Source organism: Oncorhynchus mykiss, chromosome 5 (genome assembly GCF_013265735.2).
Source record: "Oncorhynchus mykiss isolate Arlee chromosome 5, USDA_OmykA_1.1, whole genome shotgun sequence".
Lineage (NCBI taxonomy): Eukaryota > Metazoa > Chordata > Actinopteri > Salmoniformes > Salmonidae > Oncorhynchus > Oncorhynchus mykiss.
The window spans coordinates 6,041,326-6,055,289 of NC_048569.1; positions in this window are offsets into that span (position 1 = coordinate 6,041,326).

Sequence of the window (13,964 nt, forward strand, 5' to 3'; positions counted from 1 at the left end):
TTAATGTTTACTGTAGACTGTTACCATTTTATTGTTATTATTTTTGTATTTAATTTTGTATTATTATTTACTACCATTTTATATTATTATTTGCTATCATTTATAATTTTGTTACAATGTATATTGTATACATTGTTGCTTTGGCAATATTGACACAATGTTTTTCATGCCAATAAAGCAGCTTGAATTTGAATTTGAATTTGAGAGAGTGAGCGAGAGAGTTAGAGAGAAAGAAACAGAGAGAGAGAGAGAGCGAGAGAGAGAGAGAGAGAGAGAAAGAGAGAGAGAAAGAGAGAGAGAAAGAGAGAGAGCGAGAGAGAGAGAGCGAGAGAGAGAGAGCGAGAGAGAGTTAGAGAGAGAGAAAGAGAGAGAGCGAGAGAGAGAGAGCGAGAGAGAGAGAGCGAGAGAGAGTTAGAGAGAGAGAGAGAAACAGAGAGAGAGCGAGAGAGAAGCAGAGAGCGAGAGAGAAACAGAGAGAGATCGAGAGAGAAGCAGAGAGCGAGAGAGAAACAGAGAGAGAGAGAGAGAGCGAGAGAGAGTTAGAGAGAGAGAGAGAAACAGAGAGAGAGCGAGAGAGAAACAGAGAGAGAGAGAGAGAGAGAGCGCGCGAGAGAGAGAGAGAGAGAGAAACAGAGAGCAAGAGAGAAACAGAGAGAGAGAGAGAGAGAGAGCGAGAGAGAGAGAGAGAGAGAGAGAGAGAGCGAGAGAGAGAGACAGAGAAAGAGAGAGAGCGAGAGAGAGAGAGCGAGAGAGAGAGAGAGAAACAGAGAGAGAGTGAGAGAGTGAGAGAGAGTACGGCCCTGGTTCTCTCTCAAAGCTGGAGAGCCGTGGTGTCGAAACAGAGATCTCCATCACTGATGGGTTTCCCCTCAGGTAAGCAGGGGGGAGGCACCATGGAGTAAGAGCGGGGTGTGCTTTGATTCGCTGGGGTTCTCACACTGAAAGGCAGCAGTTGAAGAGGCAGCGTTAAGAGGGGGGGGGGGGGGGGGGGGGGGGGTGATGTCTTAAAGTATATCGCTAGTGCTTACTTTATAATTATAAATTCTGTTTCCCCAGAATAAAAGCTTAGTGTGGATTTAAGATAACTAAAAGATGTTAAGATAGGGTTAGACAGGGGGAGTTCAAGGAATTGAATCAAGGCGAAGAACATCTGCGTTTTGTTTCTTAAAACGTGGTAAAGCCAGAGGATAGCAGAAGCCTCAGTAGCACTGAGTCACTAACTATTCAAAAACAGAAAGACAGAGGAACTCTTTACACTGAGCTGCTGATGAAAGGTGGAAAAAAAAGTTCCCAGAGGAAGTAAAACAAACTTAGAATGTTACATATTGATCAAACTTTACTTATGCAGCTAACTTTACGTTTTATATTTCATCTTCTTTAAAGCCTTTCATCGTTCGATCGATCGATCGGGGGGGGGGGGGGCAAACCTGCAAACCTGGATATTATTCTGATCATGTAACCCCCTCTTTTGGTATTTTCAAGTGAAAGTTTCTTGTGGTAAAATTTCACTTATACTTTTCAGTTCTTCTCAAATTGTCCCACTTTCACTGAGTAGATTTTGTTGTTTTTTTTGCAGAGCGAGTATAGAGGTGTCCTTTGTTGCAATTCCTCTATTTTGGTCTCAAATAAATTTGTTTGATTTCCTTCCTTTTTTTGTAAACCCCAGACAGGTTATATGGTACATTGTGTTATGGTGAGTGAATGAGGACCCAAAAGCGAACTAACTTAAACAGAGCTTCTTTAATAACCAAACATAGGTAGGCTCAGATAGACCAGCAGATTCCGACAGGACAAGGTTACAGCAAACATGACGATAGTCTGGCTCAGGCATGAAACACAACAAACAAGAATCCGACAAGGACAGGAACAGAAACAGAGAGAGATATAGGGACCTAATCAGAGGGAAAAAGGGAACAGGTGGGAAACGGGGTGAATGGGTAGTCAGAGGAGACAAGGAACAGCTGGGGGAAAGCGGGGGAGAAAAGGTAACCTAACAACGACCAGCAGAGGGAGACAGGGTGAAGGGAAAGGACAGAGACAAGACACAACATGACAGTACATGACAGTACCCCCCCACTCACCGAGCGCCTCCTGGCGCACTCGAGGAGGAAACCTGGCGGCAACGGAGGAAATCCTCGATCAGCGCACGGTCCAGCACGTTCCGAGAGGGAACCCAACTCCTCTCCTCAGGACCGTACCCCTCCCAATCTACGAGGTACTGGTGACCACGGCCCCGAGGACGCATGTCCAAAATTCTACGGACCCTGTAGATGGGTGCGCCCTCGACAAGGATGGGGGGGGGGGGGGGGGAAGACGAGCGGGGGCGCGAAGGACGGGCTTGATGCAGGAGACATGGAAGACCGGGTGGACGCGACGAAGGTATCGCGGAAGAAGAAGTCGAACTGCGACAGGATTAATGACCCGAGAAATACGGAACGGACCAATGAACCGCGGGGTCAACTTGCGAGAAGCCGTCTTAAGGGGAAGGTTCTGAGTGGAGAGCCAAACTCTCTGACCGCGACAATATCTAGGACTCTTAGTTCTACGCTTATTAGCAGCCCTCACAGTCTGCGTCCTATAACGGCAAAGTGCAGACCTGACCCTCTTCCAGGTGCGCTCGCAACGTTGGACAAAAGCCTGAGCGGAGGGGACGCTGGACTCGGCGAACTGAGACGAGAACAGCGGAGGCTGGTACCCGAGGCTACTCTGAAAAGGAGATAGCCCGGTCGCAGACGAAGGAAGCGAGTTGTGGGCGTATTCTGCCCAGGGGAGCTGTTCTGACCAAGACGCAGGGTTACGAAAAGAAAGACTGCGTAAGATGCGACCAATAGTCTGATTGGCCCGTTCTGCTTGACCGTTAGACTGGGGGTGAAAGCCGGAAGAGAGACTGACGGAAGCCCCAATCAAACGGCAAAACTCCCTCCAAAATTGAGACGTGAATTGCGGACCTCTGTCCGAAACGACGTCTGACGGAAGGCCATGAATTCTGAAAACATTCTCGATGATGATTTGTGCCGTCTCTTTAGCAGAAGGAAGCTTAGCAAGGGGAATGAAATGAGCCGCCTTAGAGAACCTATCGACAACCGTAAGAATAACAGTCTTCCCCGCTGACGAAGGCAGTCCGGTGACAAAATCTAAGGCGATGTGAGACCACGGTCGAGAGGGAATAGGAAGCGGCCTGAGACGGCCGGCAGGAGGAGAGTTACCGGACTTAGTCTGCGCGCAGACCGAACAAGCAGCCACGAAACGACGCGTGTCATGCTCCCGGGTGGGCCACCAAAAACGCTGGCGAATGGAAGCAAGCGTACCCCGAACGCCAGGGTGGCCGGCTAACTTGGCAGAGTGAGCCCACTGAAGAACGGCCAGACGAGTAGGAACGGGAACGAAAAGAAGGTTCCTAGGACAAGCGCGCGGCGACGGAGTGTGAGTGAGCGCTTGTTTTACCTGCCTCTCAATTCCCCAGACAGTCAACCCGACAACACGCCCCTCAGGGAGAATCCCCTCGGGGTCAGTGGAGGCTACTGAAGAACTGAAGAGACGAGACAAAGCATCAGGCTTGGTGTTCTTAGAGCCCGGACGATAAGAAATCACGAACTCGAAACGAGCGAAAAACAGCGCCCAACGCGCCTGACGCGCATTAAGTCGTTTGGCAGAATGGATGTACTCAAGGTTCCTATGGTCAGTCCAAACGACAAAAGGAACGGTCGCCCCCTCCAACCACTGTCGCCATTCGCCTAGAGCTAACCGGATGGCGAGCAGTTCGCGGTTACCCACATCATAGTTGCGTTCCGACGGCGACAGGCGATGAGAAAAATACGCGCATGGGTGGACCTTGTCGTCAGAGAGGGAGCGCTGAGAAAGGATGGCTCCCACGCCCACCTCTGACGCGTCAACCTCGACAACGAACTGTCTAGAGACGTCAGGTGTAACAAGGATAGGAGCGGATGTAAAACGATTCTTGAGGAGATCAAAAGCTCCCTGGGCGGAAACGGACCACTTAAAGCACGTCTTGACAGAAGTAAGGGCTGTGAGAGGAGCTGCCACCTGACCGAAATTACGGATGAAACGACGATAGAAGTTCGCGAAGCCGAGAAAGCGCTGCAGCTCGACGCGTGACTTAGGGACGGGCCAATCAATGACAGCTTGGACCTTAGCGGGATCCATCTTAATGCCTTCAGCGGAAATAACAGAACCGAGAAATGTGACGGAGGCATGAAAAGTGCACTTCTCAGCCTTCACAAAAAGACAATTCTCTAAAAGGCGCTGGAGGACACGTCGAACGTGCTGAACATGAATCTGGAGTGACGGTGAAAAAATCAGGATATCGTCAAGGTAAACGAAAACAAAGATGTTCAGCATGTCTCTCAGGACATCATTGACTAATGCCTGAAAGACAGCTGGAGCGTTAGCGAGGCCGAAAGGAAGAACCCGGTATTCAAAGTGCCCTAACGGAGTGTTAAACGCCGTCTTCCACTCGTCCCCCTCCCTGATGCGCACGAGATGGTAAGCGTTACGAAGGTCCAACTTAGTGAAAAACCTGGCTCCCTGCAGGATCTCGAAGGCTGAAGACATAAGAGGAAGCGGATAACGATTCTTCACTGTTATGTCATTCAGCCCTCGATAATCTATGCAGGGGCGCAGAGACCCGTCCTTCTTCTTGACAAAAAAAAACCCCGCTCCGGCGGGAGAGGAGGAGGGGACTATGGTACCGGCGTCAAGAGCTACAGACAAATAATCTTCGAGAGCCTTACGTTCGGGAGCCGACAGAGAGTATAGTCTACCCCGGGGGGGGGGTGGTTCCCGGAAGGAGATCAATACTACAATCATACGACCGGTGTGGAGGAAGAGAGGTGGCCCTGGACCGACTGAACACCGTGCGCAGATCGTGATATTCCTCCGGCACCCCTGTCAAATCACCAGGCTCCTCCTGTGAAGAAGAGACAGAGGAAACAGGAGGGATAGCAGACATTAAACATTTCACATGACAAGAGACGTTCCAGGAGAGGATAGAATTACTAGACCAATTAATGGAAGGATTATGACAAACTAGCCAGGGATGGCCCAAAACAACAGGTGTAAAAGGTGAACGAAAAATTAAAAAAGAAATGGTTTCACTATGATTACCAGAAACAGTGAGGGTTAAAGGTAGCGTCTCACGCTGAATCCTGGGGAGAGGACTACCATCCAGGGCGAACAAGGCCGTGGGCTCCTTTAACTGTCTGAGAGGAATGTCATGTTCCCGAGCCCAGGTCTCGTCCATAAAACAGCCCTCCGCCCCAGAGTCTATTAAGGCACTGCAGGAAGCTGACGAACCGGTCCAGCGTAGATGGACCGACAAGGTAGTGCAGGATCTTGAAGGAGAGACAGGAGTAGTAGCGCTCACCAGTAGCCCTCCGCTTACTGATGAGCTCTGGCCTTTTACTGGACATGAAGTGACAAAATGACCAGCGGAACCGCAATAGAGACAGAGGCGGTTGGTGATTCTCCGTTCCCTCTCCTTAGTCGAGATGCGGATACCTCCCAGCTGCATGGGCTCAGCACCCGAGCCGGCAGAGGAAGATGGTAGTGATGCGGAGAGGGAGGCGACGGAGAGCGCGAGCTCCTTTCCACGAGCTCGGTGACGAAGATCAACCCGTCGCTCAATGCGAATAGCGAGTTCAATCAAGGAATCCACGCTGGAAGGAACCTCCCGGGAGAGAATCTCATCCTTTACCTCTGCGCGGAGACCCTCCAGAAGACGAGCGAGCAAAGCCGGCTCGTTCCAGCCACTGGAGACAGCAAGAGTGCGAAACTCAATAGAGTAGTCTGTTATGGATCGATTGCCTTGACATAGGGAAGACAGGGCCCTGGAAGCCTCCTCCCCAAAAACAGATCGATCAAAAACCCGTATCATCTCCTCCTTAAAGTCCTGATACTGGTTAGTACACTCAGCCCTTGCCTCCCAGATTGCCGTGCCCCACTCACGAGCCCGTCCAATAAGGAGAGATATGACGTAGGCGACACGAGCAGTGCTCCTGGAGTAAGTGTTGGGCTGGAGAGAAAACACAATATCACACTGGGTGAGGAACGAGCGGCATTCAGTGGGCTCCCCAGAGTAACACGGCGGGTTATTGATTCTGGGCTCCGGAGATTCGAAAGCCCTGGAAGTGGCCGGTGGATCGAGGCGGAGATGGTGAACCTGTTCTGTGAGGTTGGAGACTTGGGTGGCCAGGGTCTCAACGGCATGTCGAGCAGCAGACACTTCCTGCTCGTGTCTGCCTAGCATCGCTCCCTGGATCCCGACGGCTGAGAGGAGAGGATCCGAAGTCGCTGGGTCCATTCTTGGTCGGATTCTTCTGTTATGGTGAGTGAATGAGGACCCAAAAGCGAACTAACTTAAACAGAGCTTCTTTAATAACCAAACATAGGTAGGCTCAGATAGACCAGCAGATTCCGACAGGACAGGACAAGGTTACAGCAAACATGACGATAGTCTGGCTCAGGCATGAAACACAACAAACAAGAATCCGACAAGGACAGGAACAGAAACAGAGAGAGATATAGGGACCTAATCAGAGGGAAAAAGGGAACAGGTGGGAAACGGGGTGAATGGGTAGTCAGAGGAGACAAGGAACAGCTGGGGGAAAGCGGGGGAGAAAAGGTAACCTAACAACGACCAGCAGAGGGAGACAGGGTGAAGGGAAAGGACAGAGACAAGACACAACATGACAGTACATGACACATTGTTCCACATCATTGACTGCATAGATCAGTGAGTCTAAAATCCTGTCTGGAGACACCTCTATACTCGCCCTTAACAACCCTGTGTGAAGACACCTCTATACTCGCCCTTAACAACCCTGTCTGGAGACACCTCTATACTCGCCCTTAACAACACTGTCTGGAGACACCTCTATACTCGCCCTTAACAACCCTGTCTGGAGACACCTCTATACTCGCCCTTAACAACCCTGTCTGGAGACACCTCTATACTCGCCCTTAACAACCCTGTCTGGAGACACCTCTATACTCGCCCTTAACAACCCTGTCTGGAGACACCTCTAAACTCGCCCTTAACAACCCTGTCTGGAGACACCTCTATACTCGCCCTTAACAACCCTGTCTGGAGGTACCTCTATACTCGCCCTTAACAACCCTGTCTGGAGACACCTCTATACTCGCCCTTAACAACCCTGTCTGGAGACACCTCTATACTCGCCCTTAACAACCCTGTGTGAAGACACCTCTATACTCGCCCTTAACAACCCTGTCTGGAGACACCTCTATACTCGCCCTTAACAACCCTGTCTGGAGACACCTCTATACTCGCCCTTAACAACCCTGTCTGGAGACACCTCTATACTCGCCCTTAACAACCCTGTCTGGAGGTACCTCTATACTCGCCCTTAACAACCCTGTCTGGAGACACCTCTATACTCGCCCTTAACAACCCTGTCTGGAGACACCTCTATACTCGCCCTTAACAACCCTGTCTGGAGACACCTCTATACTCGCCCTTAACAACCCTGTCTGGAGACACCTCTATACTCGCCCTTAACAACCCTGTCTGGAGGTACCTCTATACTCGCCCTTAACAACCCTGTCTGGAGACAGATTGGGTTGTAAGGGAGTCCCATAGGGCGGCCGTACAATTGGCCCAGCGTTGTCCGGGTTAGGTTTCGGCCAGGGTAAGAACTTGTTAAAAGGTTAAATAAAATACAAAATATTTATGAGCTGGGTTGGTCAGGACCCTGGAAAATAGGGTCATTTTTATAGAGTGAGGTATCCTAATAGTAGTCGATTGGTTGCTTGCAGTCATAGACTGACTTTGAAATTAGGAGGAGTGGGCTCTGCTATCCAATCAAATAAAGCCGTTGCTTTCCTGTGTCCAGGGAGCCAATAAGAGTCGTGTTAGGAGGAGTGGGCTCTGCTATCCAATCAAATAAAGCCGTTGCTTTCCTGTGTCCAGGGAGCCAATAAGAGTCGTGTTAGGAGGAGTGGGCTCTGCTATCCAATCAAATAAAGCCGTTGCTTTCCTGTGTCCAGGGAGCCAATAAGAGTCGTGTTAGGAGGAGTGGGCTCTGCTATCCAATCAAATCCAATTATTTTTTATCACACGCTTCGTAGACAACAGGAAACACTTAAGTTAACGGGTCCTTGTTCCAACGGTGCAGAGTTAAAGATTTTTATTTTTTTAAAGAAAGAAAAATCTATAATTTTTTTTTTTTTGAATAATGACACAAATGAATAAATTACACAGTGAATAACAGGTGACAATAAGGAGTAGGGTCGGGGGGGGGGGGGGGTCGGGTCGGGGGGAGTAGCAGGAGTCAATGCTTCATGTTTTATAAAAGATGACCACAACCCTCTGATCATCACAGGCATCACCGGAGGCCCTTTTGATGTTCCCATGTCAATACACATTTCAATTCATATCATTAGTAAATGATCACAGTGTTTTAGTCGGGTGCCAACCATTGATCTGCTCTCTACCGATCAACCTTGTCTCCTTTGATAACATAAATCTCCAATCAATCAGAGAATAAGGTTTATTGAACAGGAATAGAAGATATGGCAAACAAAGATTGGTGAAATCTAGTGCAGAATTAATGTTCTCTTCTCTTCTCTTGCAAATAATGGAGGGCTAAGACAATATGTGGTAATGTCTCAACATTTTCACAAGAGGATAGCGTAGGAAGACGATGAGGGAAATCAGCTGAACCAATTGTATTGTAATAAACAGCTGTTCTACCTAGAGTAGAGTACAGCAGAGCACAGTAGAGGACAGTAGAGTAGAGTACAGTAGAGTACAGTAGAGTAGAGCACAGCAGAGGACAGTAGAGTAGAGGACAGTAGAGTAGAGTACAGTAGAGGACAGACGAGGACAGTAGAGTACAGTAGAGGACAGTAGAGTACAATAGAGGACAGTAGAGTACAGTAGAGGACAGTAGAGTACAGTAGAGTAGAGGACAGTAGAGTAGAGGACAGTAGAGTAGAGTAGAGTAGAGTAGAGGACAGTAGAGTACAGTAGAGTACAGTAGAGGACAGTAGAGGACAGTAGAGTAGAGTATAGGACAGTAGAGTACAGTAGAGGACAGTAGAGGACAGAAGAGGACAGTAGAGTACAATAGAGTACAGTAGAGGACAGTAGAGTACAGTACAGTAGAGTAGAGGACAGTAGAGGACAGTAGAGTAGAGGACAGTAGAGTAGAGTACAGTACAGTAGAGTAGAGGACAGTAGAGGACAGTAGAGTAGAGGACAGTAGAGTAGAGTACAGCAGAGGACAGTAGATGACAGTAGAGGACAATAGAGTAGAGGACAGTAGAGTAGAGTAGAGTAGAGTAGAGGACAGTAGAGTACAGTAGAGTACAGTAGAGGACAGTAGAGGACAGTAGAGTAGAGTATAGGACAGTAGAGTACAGTAGAGGACAGTAGAGGACAGAAGAGGACAGTAGAGTACAATAGAGTACAGTAGAGGACAGTAGAGTACAGTACAGTAGAGTAGAGGACAGTAGAGGACAGTAGAGTAGAGGACAGTAGAGTAGAGTACAGTACAGTAGAGTAGAGGACAGTAGAGGACAGTAGAGTAGAGGACAGTAGAGTAGAGTACAGCAGAGGACAGTAGAGGACAGTACAGTATAGTACAGTAGATTAGAGGACAGTAGAGTAGAGTAGAGTACAGCAGAGGACAATAGAGGACAGTAGAGTAGAGGACAGTAGAGGACAGTGCAGTAGAGTAGAGGACAGTAGAGTAGGGTAGAGTACAGCAGAGGACAGTAGAGGACAGTACAGTAGAGGACAGTAGAGTAGCGGACAGTAGAGTACAGTAGAGTAGAGGACAGTAGAGTAGAGTAGAGTAGAGGACAGTAGAGTAGAGTAGAGTAGAGGACAGTAGAGTAGAGTAGAGGACAGTAGAATACAGTAGAGTAGAGTAGAGTAGAGGACAGTAGAGTACAGTAGAGTAGAGGACAGTAGAGTACAGTAGATTAGAGTACAGTAGAGTAGAGGACAGTAGAGTACGGTAGAGTAGAGGACAGTAGAGTACAGTAGAGGACAGTAGAGTACAGTAGAGTAGAGGACAGTAGAGTAGAGGACAGTAGAGTAGAGTAGAGGACAGTAGAGTAGAGTAGAGTAGAGGACAGTAGAGTAGAGGACAGTAGAGTAGAGTAGAGTAGAGTAGAGTAGAGTAGAGTAGAGGACAGTAGAGTACAGTAGATTAGAGTACAGTAGAGTAGAGGACAGTAGAGTAGAGGACAGTAGAGGACAGTAGAGTAGAGGACAGTAGAGTAGAGGACAGTAGAGTAGAGTAGAGGACAGTAGAGTAGAGTAGAGGACAGTAGAGGACAGTAGAGTAGAGGACAGTAGAGTAGAGGACAGTAGAGTAGAGTAGAGGACAGTAGAGTAGAGTAGAGTAGAGGACAGTAGAGTAGAGGACAGTAGAGTAGAGTAGAGGACAGTAGAGTAGAGTAGAGTAGAGGACAGTAGAGTAGAGGACAGTAGAGTAGAGTAGAGTAGAGTAGAGTAGAGTAGAGTAGAGTAGAGGACAGTAGAGTACAGTAGATTAGAGTACAGTAGAGTAGAGGACAGTAGAGTAGAGGACAGTAGAGGACAGTAGAGTAGAGGACAGTAGAGTACAGTAGATTAGAGTACAATAGAGTAGAGGACAGTAGAGTAGAGTAGAGTAGAGTACAGAGCAGCTGTAGACAGCACGGTTAAATACGTACCCACTCTCTATGTCGCAGCCTCGACCAGCCTGCCTCTCCTCCATTCTCTCTCTCCCTGACGTGGACAAATGACCAGGGCCCAAATCTACCCCTACTCTGCCTCGTCAGCAGAATCACCTCGCTAACCTGTCAGGCACTTTGCTGTTCCACAGACTGTCCCTCATTCTCTTGTTAAGAAACCATGGACGCCGTGGAAACAAAGAGACATGGGATGGATGAAGGAGGGATATGATGGAGGAACGGTAGTTAGGGTTAACCAGCAAGAATTGTGCCTGTAGATGGAGAGCGATGAAACCTAGCTCTGTTGATGTCTGGATGCAACTAGATTGTAAATAACTTTACCTCGACCAGCTGCTTCCAAATACATCATTTGCCTGAAATACATTTAAGTTTAATGTAATAACATCTACATGTAATATTGTCCAGGTTTGTCAAAGAGAGGAACCAGCCAGACAGCAGAGAGGAACCAGCCAGACAGCTAGCAGAGAGGAAACAGCCAGCCAGACAGCAGAGAGGAAACAGCCAGACAGCAGAGAGGAACCAGCCAGACAGCTAGCAGAGAGGAAACAGCCAGCCAGACAGCAGAGAGGAACCAGCCAGACAGCAGAGAGGAAACAGCCAGACAGCAGAGAGGAACCAGCCAGACAACAGAGAGGAACCAGCCAACTAGCAGAGAGGAAACAGCCAGACAGACAGCAGAGAGGAACCAGCTAGACAGACAGCAGAGAGGAACCAGCCAGACAGACAGCAGAGAGGAAACAGCCAGACAGCAGAGAGGAACCAGCCAGACAACAGAGAGGAACCAGCCAACTAGCAGAGAGGAAACAGCCAGACAGACAGCAGAGAGGAACCAGCTAGACAGACAGCAGAGAGGAACCAGCCAGCCAGACAGCAGAAAGGAATCAGCCAGACAGCTAGCAGAGAGGAACCAGCCAGCCAGACAGCAGAGAGGGACCAGCCAGCAAGACAGCAGAGAGGGACCAGCCAGACAAACAGCAGAGAGGAACCAGCCAGACAGCAGAGAGGAACCAGCCAGACAGCTAGCAGAGAGGAACCAGCCAGCCAGACAGCAGAAAGGAACCAGACAGACAGACAGAAGAGGGGAACCAGCCAGACAAACAGCAGAGAGGAACCAGCCAGACAGCAGAGAGGAACCAGCCAGCCAGCCAGCAGAGAGGAACCAGCCAGACAGCAGAGAGGAACCAGCCAGCCAGCCAGCAGAGAGGAACCAGCCAGACAGCAGAGAGGAACCAGCCAGACAGCAGAGGAACCAGCAAGCCAGACAGCAGAGAGAAACCAGCCAGCCAGCTTGCAGAGAGGAACCAGCCAGCCAGACAGCAGAGAGGAACCAGCCAGACAGCTAGAAGAGAGGAACCAGCCAGCCAGACAGCTAGAAGAGAGGAACCAGCCAGCCAGACAGCAGAGAGGAACCAGCCAGACTGCAGAGAGGGACCAGCCAGCCAGCTAGAAGAGAGGAACCAGCCAGCGAACATAGAGGAACCAGCCAGCCAGCCAGCGAACATAGAGGAACCAGCCAGCTAGCCAGTGAACATAGAGGAACCAGCCAGCCAGCCAGCGAACATATAGGAACCAGCCAGCCAGCCAGCGAACATAGAGGAACCAGCCAGCCAGCCAGCGAACATAGAGGAACCAGCCAGCCAGCTAGTAAAGAGGAATGGGATACTTCAGGCTTCCGACACTCGATCGACACCACACCTTTCACGTACACACCCACACGCACTCGGAAGCGGGCACAGAGACACACACACACACACACACTTACGGACCCCTAAAGAACAGCATTGGATGTTTGAATGTGTTGATGTTTCCTCTCTCCTCCGTTCATACCATTATAACACCACAGGGGAAACATAAACACATCTCCACAAGTCACTACTTTAAAATGCAGATATGGACCTCGTCTCGCAGACACACAGACACTCGCAAACGGAAGCCTGATGACTCTGAGGACACCAACGGAAGAGAAAGTGAGGCAGACCCTTCAGTAGCACCACTTTAGTGCCCCGCAGACCCAACCCAGCCCAGCCCCAACCCAGCCCAGCCTCCTGCCCCCACCTCCCGCCCCCCCCCAGGCCCCAAGACTCCAGACTTCCATTAGCTAGGTGCTGCTACAAGCACACAAGAAAATTAGACTTTAATCTCTTACGTGGTGATTTCCTGCAGCAGCTCACGTTTGATGACTTAAATAATTGAGAGGACGGTTGAGTAAATGGACTGTGCAGACACACTTACAGGCATGTATCAAATCAAATCAAATGTTATTTGTCACATGCGCCAAATACAACAGGTGTAGTAGACCTTACAGTGACATACTTACCTACAGAGTCAATGTGGAGACTATATACAGGGGGTACCGGTACAGAGTCAATGTGGAGGCTATATACAGGGGGTACCGGTACAGAGTCAATGTGGAGGCTATATACAGGGTTTTACGGTACAGAGTCAATGTGGAGACTATATACAGGGTGTTACGGTACAGAGTCAATGTGGAGACTATATACAGGGTGTTACGGTACAGAGTCAATGTGGAGACTATATACAGGGTGTTACGGTACAGAGTCAATGTGGAGGCTATATACAGGGTGTTACGGTACAGAGTCAATGTGGAGGCTATATACAGGGGGTACCGGTACAGAGTCAATGTGGAGGCTATATACAGGGTTTTACGGTACAGAGTCAATGTGGAGACTATATACAGGGTGTTACGGTACAGAGTCAATGTGGAGGCTATATACAGGGGGTACCGGTACAGAGTCAATGTGGAGGCTATATACAGGGGGTACCGGTACCGAGTCAATGTGGAGACTATATACAGGGGGTACCAGTACAGAGTCAATGTGGAGGTTATATACAGGGGGTACCGGTACAGAGTCAATGTGGAGGCTATATACAGGGGGTACCGGTACAGAGTCAATGTGGAGGCTATATACAGGGGGTACCGGTACCGAGTCAATGTAGAGGCTATATACAGGGGGTACCAGTACAGAGTCAATGTGGAGGCTATATACAGGGGGTACCGGTACAGAGACAATGTGGAGGCTATATACAGGGTTTTACGGTACAGAGTCAATGTGGAGACTATATACAGGGTGTTACGGTACAGAGTCAATGTGGAGGCTATATAAAGGGGGTACTGGTACAGAGTTAATGTGGAGGCTATATACAGGGGGTACCGGTACCGAGTCAATGTGGAGGCTATATACAGGGGTACCAGTACAGAGTCAATGTGGAGGCTATAT